At 43.3% G+C, this 12,839-nt stretch overlaps 1 protein-coding gene across 3 annotated transcripts in view; it reads right to left on the bottom strand.

The window, feature by feature from the left end:
* LOC126531724 (kin of IRRE-like protein 3) overlaps window positions 1-12,839 on the bottom strand; it is an 861,138-nt gene that overhangs the window by 573,805 nt on the left and 274,494 nt on the right. For all 3 annotated transcript variants that reach the window (XM_055071418.2, XM_050179413.3, XM_055071419.2), the window contains one exon: window positions 3,777-3,819. The gene's annotated coding sequence lies outside the window, so the exon portion shown is untranslated. The remainder of the gene's footprint in view (window positions 1-3,776; window positions 3,820-12,839) is intronic.

Here is a 12,839-nt window from a genome sequence, read left to right as displayed (position 1 = left end):
CAGGCCACTGTAATGAGGCTTTACTCCATGGCCCAAGTAAGTTATCTATACAGTGGCAAATGGCGCATGCTAGTGTAACAGTACGACACATCAGGGGGACTTAGAATAGGGGTCTAGAATTTACTGTGCATTCGTGCTCTGACCCACCTGGAAGGTGCTTTGGAATAGGGTTCCCGGCTTGCGAAATTCATCAAATTTTTCTAGAGCTCAATAAACGTTCTTTCTCCTCCTCCTCCCGGCTTGCGTTAGCGACACGTGATTGCAGCGCCCTTTCTACAAGCGGCATGAAAATGAAAACGTAATGCCAAAGGGAAAAAAAAGGAAATAATGCAATTCTGAGCATTTTACCAGATGAAAAGTATACCTCAGAGTTTATTATTTTCAACGAGGAGGCCTTCACGCACTTTTGAGACGTTCACGACGACGTTGAAACGACGCAAATCAGGGTTGGGGCGTTTGAAGAACCCACGCTATTTCAGAAATTTAGCGTTAGGGGCGCAATAAAACCCAAAGATACCATTTGGGTTCAGCGTGGTGGCGAGACGTTAATCATTAGGGTACCCCTATGTTTGGGGCCCCTTATTCTAAAACAACCTATTATCTGGTCACGTCGTGATCCGGCAGCGCATTCTAGCTGCTTTTACGGCATTTGATTCCCCAATGACAGCTCTTTCTGGTGGTCCTGAGCCTTGTCCTCGCACCGGGCAGAGTGAAATAGCACTGCTTACACGGCTCAGGGTTCAACTGTTTTGGGGCCCGACGCAGTAACAATTACGCCGCCTTCCAAACGTGCAGAGTGAAACTTTCAGCCTAATCTGATATGTGCGCGAGAAGGCATCATAGATGTCACAATAAATTTTCCTCCTATACGGCAATTTATTAGAGACTACTTTAAGACACCAATGAGAACTTTATTAATACTTCGCACTGGCAATCAAGCCCGCGCCGTAAAACGCGGTTACAGCTACAGTTACGACCCCCCTCCACTCCCTAGCGACGCGCTAATAACTTCCGCTAGCCATTTTGTCATGGTTCCTCCTACATGTTCCAGACAGGTTGCCAGCAGCAGAGCCCGTTCTGAGTCACGGTTTCTGGAGGAATACACCGGTTGGGGGCTGAGAACACAGCTAGAACCATTTATAGCTCGCCCATAGAACGTAAGGCAGGAACGCTCACATCCTGGCTCAACTACTTTCCTTCGCTTACGTAGGACGAAATTATATTTCAAGGCTCATTCGAGGAGGACTTCGTAACAATGAGAAGATGCTGCGTGACCATAGTCGAAAATTGGCGATCGCCTGAAATGATTTAATTTACTTAAAATGTCGAAATCCATCAATTAAAGGCATCACCTAAGCTCAATTCACGCTCTTGACATGAATGTACATCAATATACAATGTAAGAGTCGTTTCGACGGCGTAATAATAAAATCTCATCAAACTTTACAAGAAAATTTCAGCTGAGTGTGGACTGGCACCTGCGGGAATCACCTTTACTTATACAAATAGCAAAATTTGCAAAGAAATTAGCAACAATATTTACAATGGGAGTAAAATTCTACGATATCAATATGCTTTTAAAAATTGATGATTCTGTTTCACAAACCTCAATGACCATGTATGTATCTGTCCCAAAACACTCATTCCACTCTCCGAAAACGAGCTATTAAAACCAAATTACAATTTCTGCGTCATTATCTCCTTTATATTTAAAGCTTTTTCTATCGACGTTCTTTTCGTGCTTGTTAATTGGGCCCGTCGTTCAGAAGTGGACAGCTTAAAACACGTAAGTGCAACATGTGCAACAAAATGAAACATTTCAACCTTAATTCCTCGTTGTGCTTAATTAGGTGCTAAACTGCACGTTCTGAAATTTTGTTCTCATCTTGAAATAACTATTTTGAAAAGACGTTAATGCCACATCTGTCCCGAGGCCATTTTAGATAGAAAAAGAAACGTCGGTTTAAAAGAGACGTCGACAAAAGACGCAACATATTGTAACGACAATTTTAAATTTTCATTCTTCTGTCTTCGTGATTGGCTTGGGCGTCACTGCATTGTGATTAGCACCGGAAGCAACCATGTAGCGTATCGAATGATAAGGGTAGAAAGGAAAATGAAATGAGATCGTTACAAATTACGGTTCCTAGTGTTAATTGTCTGTGGCCCAGAGAAGTGAGAAGAAGCAGTCCGGATTTTACGTGCCAGATCATCCACGTGCTGTTATAAGACAGCGCTTTCCTGTCACTCGAACGCCCATATACGCTACACAACAATTTAAGAAAGACCATGAATTCACCCTCGTGTAACTCTGTTTAGAGCGCAGAGATTTAAAGCAAGTTGTACGCATAACATCCTGTACAGCAGACGAGGATATTCGACCTAAAGAGTAACGAACAATTTTACAATATAGAAAGTCGGCACAACGTCAGGGTTATTTAGTACTATCTTCCTTTTACGTTCTAGTTCATGCTATATTTAGTATGATAGTCATATGGGCCTTATTAGTTTTGTACTGTTGTTTTTACTTCAGCGGCCGAATTCACAAAGCCTTTCGTTCGTAAGTGCTGTTTTTCATTGGCTGATCGCCTTCTCTAATAATATCTCTTACATCACTATTAGTTGGCACGAACGCTTTTGTGAACATTTTGTGAATACAGGAGCAGATCTTTACGCTTGGTCAACCCATCAAAGTGCTTGCTTCTCACTGTGCCTTTCTTTCAAATGTCTTCTACCTTGTAATAACGAGAAGAGGGTTAACCGAGGGGTCCGACAGCACGCGTAATGCGAAGACGTGGGATCGCTCCCCACCTGCGGCAAGTTGTTTTTTCATCCACTTTCATTGCCATTAATATATCATTTCCTTAGTTCAATTAGTAAGTACAAGTATTTTCCCCTATGTTGTCCTTAGTGTCTTTGCTTTGTCGCTTCTCATGATATATGATTAATAAAAATCGGCCCCCTCTGTTCACCTCCTTCTCGCTCTTACATAGCGAGGGTCTCGAAACCGGCAACATTGGTGGTTTCAGGTAGCATGTGCGGGTTTATTGACCAGTTGCCTTCACCCAGAAAGACCACGTACTGTGATGCCAGCAGCAGAAAGGATATCCCACATCCTCCGCCAAGGTTTGTGAGTGGTGGCGCTGGATAACACCCCCAAGGTTATTTCGAGTAGTAGTACATAAATACCCAAGAAAGTGGATGACGAAACGGCGCCGCGGTAGCTCAGTTGGTTAGAGCATCGCACGCGTAATGCAAAGACTTGGGATCATTCCCCACCTGCGGCAAGCTGTCTTTTAATCCACTTTCATTGTCATTAATTTATCATTCCTTTATTTCAATTAGTAAGTACAAGTAATTTCCCTTATGTTGTACGTGGTGTCTTTGTTTGTTGGCTTCTCATTTTGCCTTGTAATACCACTTGCGTTTCGACCTCAGTGACATGCCCGCAGTATTACGAAAATATTATGAAAATATATATCACAGTTTTTCTGAAAGCTCTCGGCGACGGTTTTTACAAAAAGCGACCTGCTTGCGCAGTGGTTCGAAATCTCTTATTTGTCATGTTGTGTGCGCTTATGTGCCATAACTTCGCGCTTGGCTGCATTCATGTCAGAATGTTAAGATGTTAAGACGCAGTTGTCGGTACCACTCACTGGTCCCAGACAGATGCACCACTCAGTATGACGCCGGTCGTGATAAACCTTCCCATTATGCACAAATATCGGCTCCCTCTGTGCGCTTACAAGGAGGGCCATTCAAGCTCATTCACTTACATGAACGGCGGCTTCAAAGGAGTTTCAATGCCAGTGGATGGACCTGCAGCCGAGAAACAACAAAAATAAATTCAATGTATGCTCTTCAGGGAAGATTTGGCGGTGAAAAGCAACACATGAGCATTTGTTTTGGAAACTTATGGCATCCCAAATTCTTTCTCGTCGCCTAAAAAAGAAAACAGGCAGCAGTTAAAAGGTAGAGAGAAACATAGACAGCTGATGGTTTTTGTTTGGCAACTACACACTGCACAAGCGCTAATAAAGAAAAGAAAAAAAAATAACAGTGACAAGGAGCATTGCGCTCGCACACAGGAAACCTTAGGAAGATCATGAACACCAGCAGACTTCCACGTATAAAGTTACAAATGTTATCCAGTTTTGCTCGACTTGAGGAAGCCTCACTGTGTTGCTTGCAATGTATTTTGTGTACGAACGCATGTACGAACGCACAGACGCGTCCTGGTCAGGACAGGAACGCTGCCCTGACGAAGAAAAGTTCTTTTCGAGAAACTTTCACTCCAATGACATTCCTTGTGCCACCAACGCTCATCAATTCAAGCCTCCATGTTCCTGTGAACTTGTGTCTCATACGGCTCAGAATCAACTTTAAAGCACTCATTGCGTTACTGCCCATCATATGGAAATTAAAAGCTTGCCGTTGGGACCACTTTCGGAATATCAAACAGACCGTCTAAAGAACATCGTCAGACAGTAATATGGAGAGTCTGCGATGCACAAAGCCACAATAGCGCTGCTGCGTTTCTTAAGAACCAGCCTGTATGATGGCTTGCGACGAACTGAACAAACAACAGTACAGCGTGTGGGTACCTGTGTGCAAAGAACAAATTAGAGTGCTTTAATATAGGGTGTACGAATTGTTTTGAGCCCCAAACACCTTTGTGTAAACCATCTTTAGGTCATGAAGCGAGTAGCAGATTTAGAATAGTGTTGGGTGCTCGCTGTTTTTGTCTTACGCTTGTGGCACCAGGGTAGCTAGAAAGCGAAGCTACGATTAAAATAAAAATAAATGAAGATAAAGGATAATAACTATCGTCATACATTCTTCGATGTTTACCAGCAATTTTGAGCGGTTATACATCATCAGCTAAGACAGTCCAGATTTGGGTGCGCCAGCGGAAAACAACTCCATTTATGTCAATAAGCTAAGAACTCGATGACTGATCTAATGACTGAAATAGCGGCTGTTTATCAGCCAATACTTGTCAGCTGCGTGAGATGATAGAAGATGATAGCTTATTTCAGTATTTATTTCTTACGAACTTCACCAGACGAAATCAGCCGAAATTTGCAGACGAGAGCCATCGATTTAATGTGGGCTACCTTGTTTCTTGGTACAAAACTTTTGGGAGATATATGGGGTGGTACGCCATATCTGAAAAAGATAATGTGCCACACGTGAACCATAAACGTTACTCGCATCTGACGCATGTGCAGTGGCGAAAACCCCATTTCCTTGACGCCGCCAAACGTTTTGGTACCTTTTTTCTTATTATTCTATACTCAGCAGGTAGCCCTATAAGGCAACACTGTGCAAGCAACGCAAGTAGCGCGGCCTTAGATGTCCCACTCTCCCCTTTTCTCCATGGAGGGCCCGTATTCGCAAAAGCCTTTGCGTTGGAATGGTTCACAAAATCAAATTCCAGCCAATCCTGATGATAGACGTATTAATGAAGGCAGTCAGTCACGGCAGCGAGCACTTACAAACGAAAAGCTTCGCGAATTCGTCCACAGTTGTTTTTTTATCTGAGAAGTTTTCATGGGCTAACTACTTCATATATTTATATGACAACTTATGGACGTAAAGTAGCGTCAAATCACTTATTATTAGTTCGCCTCTGTAGTTCCAGTATGGCCCCGTTACACCTTCCGAATTGCATTCAGCAAGCTACTACTAGGCGAACAAGGCACACAACATAATACACATCGGTTCCGACGTTTGCAAAAACAAACTCCTATAAGAACAGTTTTTTTTCCCTAAAACAGTGAAAGAATGGAACAAGTTACCACCAACCGCTTTCAAATTAAACGACTTCCCGACTGAACTGGAACGTATTTCTTTTTTCAAGCAAATGTGCCTTGAGTTGCAATGTGTTCTCGATTGTGAACTTCTTTTGCGCTAAAAGATTAAAGTTGAAATAATAGTCTCGATCTTGGTCTTTCTTGTGGTTACCGATTTGTAAGCCTATTTGTACTTTTGTACTTTTTACTTTTGTGTTCTGGATTTGTGTCCTTTTTCTCGCTAACTTGACTGGGGTTGAATTAGAGGTAGATCTTTGTTTTTATGCTTGTATAGCCTCTTCCCTTTTCAAACTTATTGTTGTAATGACCCTCCTAATTGGGCCAATGAATTGGTCTGCAGTATGGATAAATAAACAAAAAAGTGACGTCAGGTCTGTAGGTCGTAAGCTCACGTGTCGCGCTATGGGTAGATATAGGGTGATATTCCGGACGCTGTCCAATTCCGCCGTATTGCCAAATTCGCCGTCTTCTTAGTTCTGTATTGCCAACGGGGCTGCTACGGTCTTTGCGAAAGGCTCAGAATGCCGCCACTGCAGAATCTCGCAACACGGTGGAATGCGATTGTGTCCAGAGTAGAACGCCTGGTTGCAGAAACGTGTCGCGCCGCTCGTTCGGAGGTAACTATATCGGTTCGGATCTGCTAGGTCTTCCCTGCAGTAATTACGTCATACTTCGTGACTTAACTATGAGACATTATTACGCCAAATATAAATGATGCGTACCTATACCTATATTTCATATGTGACGCACATGTCTTTGACCTTAGATGTGAGCAGTGAGATGAGTCTGTGTAGCCACTGTAGAGTTACCAGGTATGTATAAAACTGTGTACCTTCATATTCCTGTCTCCCTTTCTCCACTGAAGGGTAGCTACCCGGGCTCTGCCTGGTTAACTCCCCTGTATTTCCTGTATTCTTTCTCTTTCTCTAGATGGGATTTCGTCGCGTTTTAAACAAGGGGGTTCGCATTGCTAGATTACAAAGTACGTGCACGTTTGCAATAAAATATAGAATTTTGTAGGCAGTTCAATACGCCTCAATATTTAGATTAATTATTTTAATTAATGTTTTCATTGGTGCTAAGGCTAGATGAACAGAGTGGTGTCCGAGAAAAATAACTACTGTAGAGAACGCATAACAAGAACATCGGAGTAAAGAATGTAACTGCTGTACCCCTGCGAACGTATGACTTTGTCCTCAGAAGCCTGTGTATGGGTACAGTCGATAATTAAAAACATCATGTTTTTCTCGCCATGTTTTGACTTCTCCCTAACTTCATTGTCCGGAAGTAGACGAGAATCATGCGGAACAAAATGTTTCGGAGAACGAAACTACGCGTATACGCAAGGACAGTGGGCATTGTTTCTCTTATGAGAGAAAGGCTAAATTAGGGGCGTGATTAGTATATATTTTCTCAAATTTGCGGTAAGCCATTGCTCGTTAGCAATCCTGAGAAAGAGAGGGGTGAAGCGGTCATTTCTGATATCGCATGTGCTTCGGCCCACTCTCATAATTGAGGCAAGAAGCGAGCCACAAATGGCACTCAATAAACTCCATCGATCAACGGACATCGAATTCCGATGAAGGCAGGTGACGGGCCAGAAGCTACGGGACGGAGGAGTGGAATTTCCTAATATTGACCTCGTACCCAAAGTATAGTGCTGCTAGACAAAGTTCGCTTTCATAAATCACGAGCGTTCTTTTCAACTCCATAAACCGTATTTTTGTTGAGGCAATATAGTTCACGTTCTTAGCTATGTGTGCCGTATACGGAGCCGTTGTCCAAGCCCTCATGCGCGTTAGCAACGGCGTGTAATGCAAAACGACCAAACCCACAAGAAAGAGCAAGCCTGTAAGCTACGTTTGTGTTCACGATATAGACAATAGACAGGGTGATAATCTTTATGCTTTATGGAATTTTTTAAAAATAGTTTGCTGCACATAACATAGTGGAAGTCCTCGAGCCGGACTATCCAGACAGGCGGACATTACTTGCAGTATAAATCGAAACACATATTCACTTAATTAACAAAAATCCACTAAATATATTTTGAATGATTTACTTTACGGCACATATTGCAATTTAGTAATTCCAGCCAGTGAGCTTGCCAGTTCCAGCCAGTGAGAACTTTCTCCTTCTCCGCACATTTGCTGGAGAAGAGCTGCATCTCATTGTCCCCTTTGTCAACCAAGAAATTTTATTACAAATCTTTCTTAGTGTTTCGGATGTCATTGCCTTCTACTACGCAAATATGCACAACTCGAGCTACAATTTTCATTCAATAAATCATGGTTTACAGTGCTCAAAAAATACCTAAAGCAAGCGAAGGCCTACTCTGAATTAAAGTTTTAAGAAGCATTTGGAACTAAGGACGCCACTAAAAGTGTAAGCATGCCTTTAAAGATTTCTTAAATGCAATATAGATCTCAAATCCCCACGACCACAATGCACAATAACATTATTTCCATTGACACCAGTCACCTAAATTTAGGGTAAAACATGAGACCTACAGAAAACAGTGCTAATGCATGGCCCATAGCAACAAACCGAAGAAATGCCTGAAGTCAAGCGAATTGATTGAGGCAGCCCGTGTCACTTAGTCTCATTCGGAAAATGTTTACTTCTTTTGGACAGTTTATGTTAGCTGAGACGTCTAGGCATTCAACGACAATTGTGAAGCATACCAGACTGAATATTTCTCTCTTTTATCCTGTGAAGGTTCTGTCTATTCACGTTCATGGGGAGAGCCCCCCTCCCTTAATAAAATAGGAAAATAAGAAAGCATGTAATAGATGACACAGCGCTGAAGTGCTTGTGACAAAATACAGGCCCAGTCAAGCTCGAAGAAGGACATTGGAGTGAACAGACGGATCGCCAAGTAGCCAGAACGGGGGAGGCGAATCACACTGAAAACTCTCCAGTGCCAAGGACCAATCACCGGTCGCGCACTGGGCGGCCGTTCAGCGCGCCATGCTTTTGCGCCTGCGCAGCGAAGTGTCTGGATGCTGGACGACTACGGGGAACTGAATAATGCATTCCTTTTGCGAACAGTGCACTCTTTTTATGCTCCTACTGCCATTCCTTTCCATGGTTCTCGTTTTTTTTTTCGCTGCTAGTGCCATAGCGGCTTTCACTGTCAGCGCGTCCAATTCGCTGAGTCGTGAGATATTCAGCAAGTCCGCACCCGCCATACCACCACCTCTTAACCCCCTCCGCCCCCCCCCCCCTCCCTTCTTTTCCTCCTGACCTCATCCTCCTCTTTGTTGCCAGACGCGTCAATCAGCCTGCGCCAAAAGAAAAATAAGGCTAGCTTGAGCGGACGCATGTAGCCCACGTGATAAAAACAACGATACGGACGGGAGCAAGCACAAGTGTCTCCACGTTAACAAAACACAATGGCACAAAGGGAGAGTTACACCCCGAAGTATAGCGCAGAAGAAGCTCTCTGGACACTAGCCAAGCGTGATTGTACAAAGACAAGCTGGACCAGGACTTTCAGCAAATAAAGGTAACGCAGCGACTACTGTATATACGGGGGGCAAGAAGGGGGCATCCAGCGTGTTTGGGACTCGCGCGTACTGTTGCTCGCTTTTTCCCGTTCGGCCGCTTGCTTTTTCTATAGTATAAAAATTTTCATTGCTCCGCTTTTCATGCTACAATTTAGGCTGCGGAAAGGAAGCATGAAACGCCGGTGAAAGGTGGCCCAACGAAGTTTTGTCATTCAACTGCCGAGGGTTATAAGCTTCCAGAACAGCCCTCTCGTCACGTGGACTTTGTAATTTTTTTTTGTTATGTCAGCATGAATGAAAGGTGTATCTTATACATTTGACTCAGCTGACTTCAGGGATTTGGAAAAGGAAGGACAGCGTAAATGGGGAAGGATATATTGGACAAAAAGCTCATTTCACTCAGCTGTAGAGCGTATATGGCTCACTATCGAACGCTTTATCACTGGTCAATCGGTGGTGTCTAAGCGCTTGCCGCGATGCGCTATACATGAACGCCGGCCTTAAATTCGAAAGTAGCGCTAAAACACCTCGTTACTAGCTCCCTTACAGCTGACATATTTTTTTTCTTTATTAACCTCCCTACCTTTCCCTCTTCGTTCCTCTCTCTTTCCGTCTCTTTGTTATATTTACAATGACTCTCTCCGCGAAAATACTTTATTTCTCCTCCAAATCGTTTTTACTGCGCAGCTTATCAATTCTAAACGGCCACTGAAGAACTACTTTAGCTCCACACAAAAATGTGTAACAAAAGGTTACTGCCTCGTGGCTTCTGCACGGTTTCAGCGTAAGCGCATAAGCACAAAGGTAAGTATGGAAAACCGGATAAGTACGGTTGAAAAATAAATGGCAACATATCCTACGCATTTATCTGTCCTGGAATAACGAAAAATAAGGCATATGAGCAGACTTTTGAGTGCAGATTTCGCAAGACAATATAAAAAGGAAATAAGGTTATGGTCTCTTTGAAGAACAAATCGGTATGTAACTTCCAAGGCAAAAAAGAGAGAAGGAAATGGGCGTAGGCTAAATAGGATCGCACAATGTTACGTCCCTACACTAGCGATGAGAAAAAACAGGAAAGATACCGATGCGCCGGGAGGCCTGGGTATTTACATGACCGGATTGCAAGTATACGTGTATTTATGTGAATACCTTTGTCGCTATTTTTATTATGGTGATGCTGCCTTCAATTTGTTCTTTGTCATGTTTTGCTGGGGTGTAAATTATATGTGGAAAGAAGTAGCCAGGCCCGTTTTATAAATACCAACACCTCATGGTAGTGTGGTACTTAAAAAAAAGGTAAAATTTGACCTTATGCCTACTGTAATTGTGTGTCATATTAAATAATGAATCAATGGCTTTTTTTGCCGTATAGTAAACAGTCAACTGAGGAAATAAACGGCACTTACTGTCCGAATAGCTTTTAACCTCTGGACTTTATTTTACCTTAGGGTTCATAGCGCTGTTTAAGTTTAACTCTAACCAAAGGCGGCCGGAGTGTGAATGATTGCTAATTTTAGATTTGCTATGTTCGTTCTGTCGTCGTCGTCGTTGTTGTTGTTGCTGTTGTTTAATAACTGCGCACAGATATGGGAAGGTGGGATTCATTAAGAGCCGGCTATCCCAACACCCACGTGAGACATTGTAACTACCTGTTTCCTCATAAATACGTACACACATGCCGCAAACACATAAACACACCGAGTCTACATAAAATACGTGTAAACATTGTAAAGAACAAACCAAACCAGTAGAAGTGACCCATACACAACCACGATGGATATCCGTTTATGTACACTGTTCAGTAAAATGCTATTATTGCACAACACATGAATGTTACTTTTTTCTATTACTCCTGACAGTAAACACTCAATTTACGTAAAGTTCCTAAAAACTTACGAACCAACTTAAGCGAATCAGATTGCTGTCCACAAGAAAATCGCCGAAGGCCTGTCAAGGCAAATTTCTGTTTGCAATATATGACTTTGGTTACAGAAAATTCAGGTCTATTCAAGTGGCTTAATTTATCTCGAAAATGGAACAGTCTTGGTCACACTGTAGATAGTCTATGAGCAAGAGCCTCACAGAAGCGTATGCAGTGTCGTAGTAGGTGCAGTTGCAGACTGTCTTCTTTTTCACGCGGTGCAAAAAGCGAGGTGCGTAGGCCACGTGATTGATCAAGAAGAAAGCATAGCTCTGCCGCCTGGCGAAATAGGCAGAAAGCGGTGTTCAGGCGAGACGTAGTTCAGTCTCGAGTTGAGTCACCGTTCCAGCAAAGCTCGGAGCGCAATCGAAAAACTCGTCATCGTTCCGGCCAGCCGGATGCGTTCGATCCTGGCCGCGCACGTGCGCAGCGCTTTCCGGAATTCACCGCCGATGCGGAGGCGCATGCCTTGAGCGCTGCTGACGGGCCATCCCTCATCCGCTACCCCGCTCCGGTTACGACTGGAGACAGCAAAGAGGCTGCCGATAATTATGGATCCGCACTAGGTCGCCCCCAGCGTTTGTAGCTTGCCCCGCAAAATACGTGCAGCGTGGCAGGCGTGAGCTCATCAGGGGCGAAATTCGCGCACATTTTCGCGCTTGACAACGGTGGCTAACAGTCCTCCTGGCGATGGGAATGCCAGTCTCGACTGTAGCCAGAAAAGGCACTGCTCACCAATTTTGTATGTATGTATGTATGTATGTATGTATGTATGTATGTATGTATGTATGTATGTATGTATGTATGTATGTATGTATGTATGTATGTATGTATGTATGTACGTATGTATGTATGTATGTATGTATGTGTAAGAAGATAGATAGATAGATAGATAGATAGATAGATAGATAGATAGATAGATAGATAGATAGATAGATAGATAGATAGATAGATAGATAGATAGATAGATAGATAGATAGATAGATAGATAGATAGATAGATAGATAGATAGATAGATAGATAGATAGATAGATAGATAGATAGATAGATAGATAGATAGATAGATAATTAATCAGCAAATGCGTGAGCTATTCGTGCATACGCTATGCAAGTCTGCAAGTATGCGCATTTCTGTTCCTACTGCCGACTTTTCCCATTTATCGTGTAGCCAGGGTGACATCGCTTTAGCCGGCACGCCCTGTTTTCTTGCGTGAAAAGTGTTGACAGCTCTCCATGTTGGTGCGCCCGTCCTTATCAAATTTCCTACGCGTGTCCCTGTTTTTCTGTCCACGCACGAGTATTTTCGTTATATAAATACACAGGTTGGCAGAGGTATACCTGCTAAATTAAAAGAGTTCAGGCCGATTTTGGCAGCCCCGGTGGAAGGGACTCCTTTCTATAAGCTATCGCGTACACACCTCCCGTGTTGGTCAGGAGCAGTAAATTACTGACCGTGGCTGCTTCAATGCGGAGCGAAAACGAGTGCAGCGAACTTCGCGGAGAAGTTGACGCCTCTCGTTCCTGTCTGTGGGGGCTCATCACGCGGTACATCAGGATCAGTAACGTAGTCCGATGACAAGTGTGCATCCG

Source organism: Dermacentor andersoni, chromosome 5 (genome assembly GCF_023375885.2).
Source record: "Dermacentor andersoni chromosome 5, qqDerAnde1_hic_scaffold, whole genome shotgun sequence".
In the NCBI taxonomy this organism is placed as follows: Eukaryota; Metazoa; Arthropoda; class Arachnida; order Ixodida; family Ixodidae; genus Dermacentor; species Dermacentor andersoni.
Note: the sequence above shows the minus strand (reverse complement) of the source record. Positions and strands in the feature narration are given on the sequence as shown.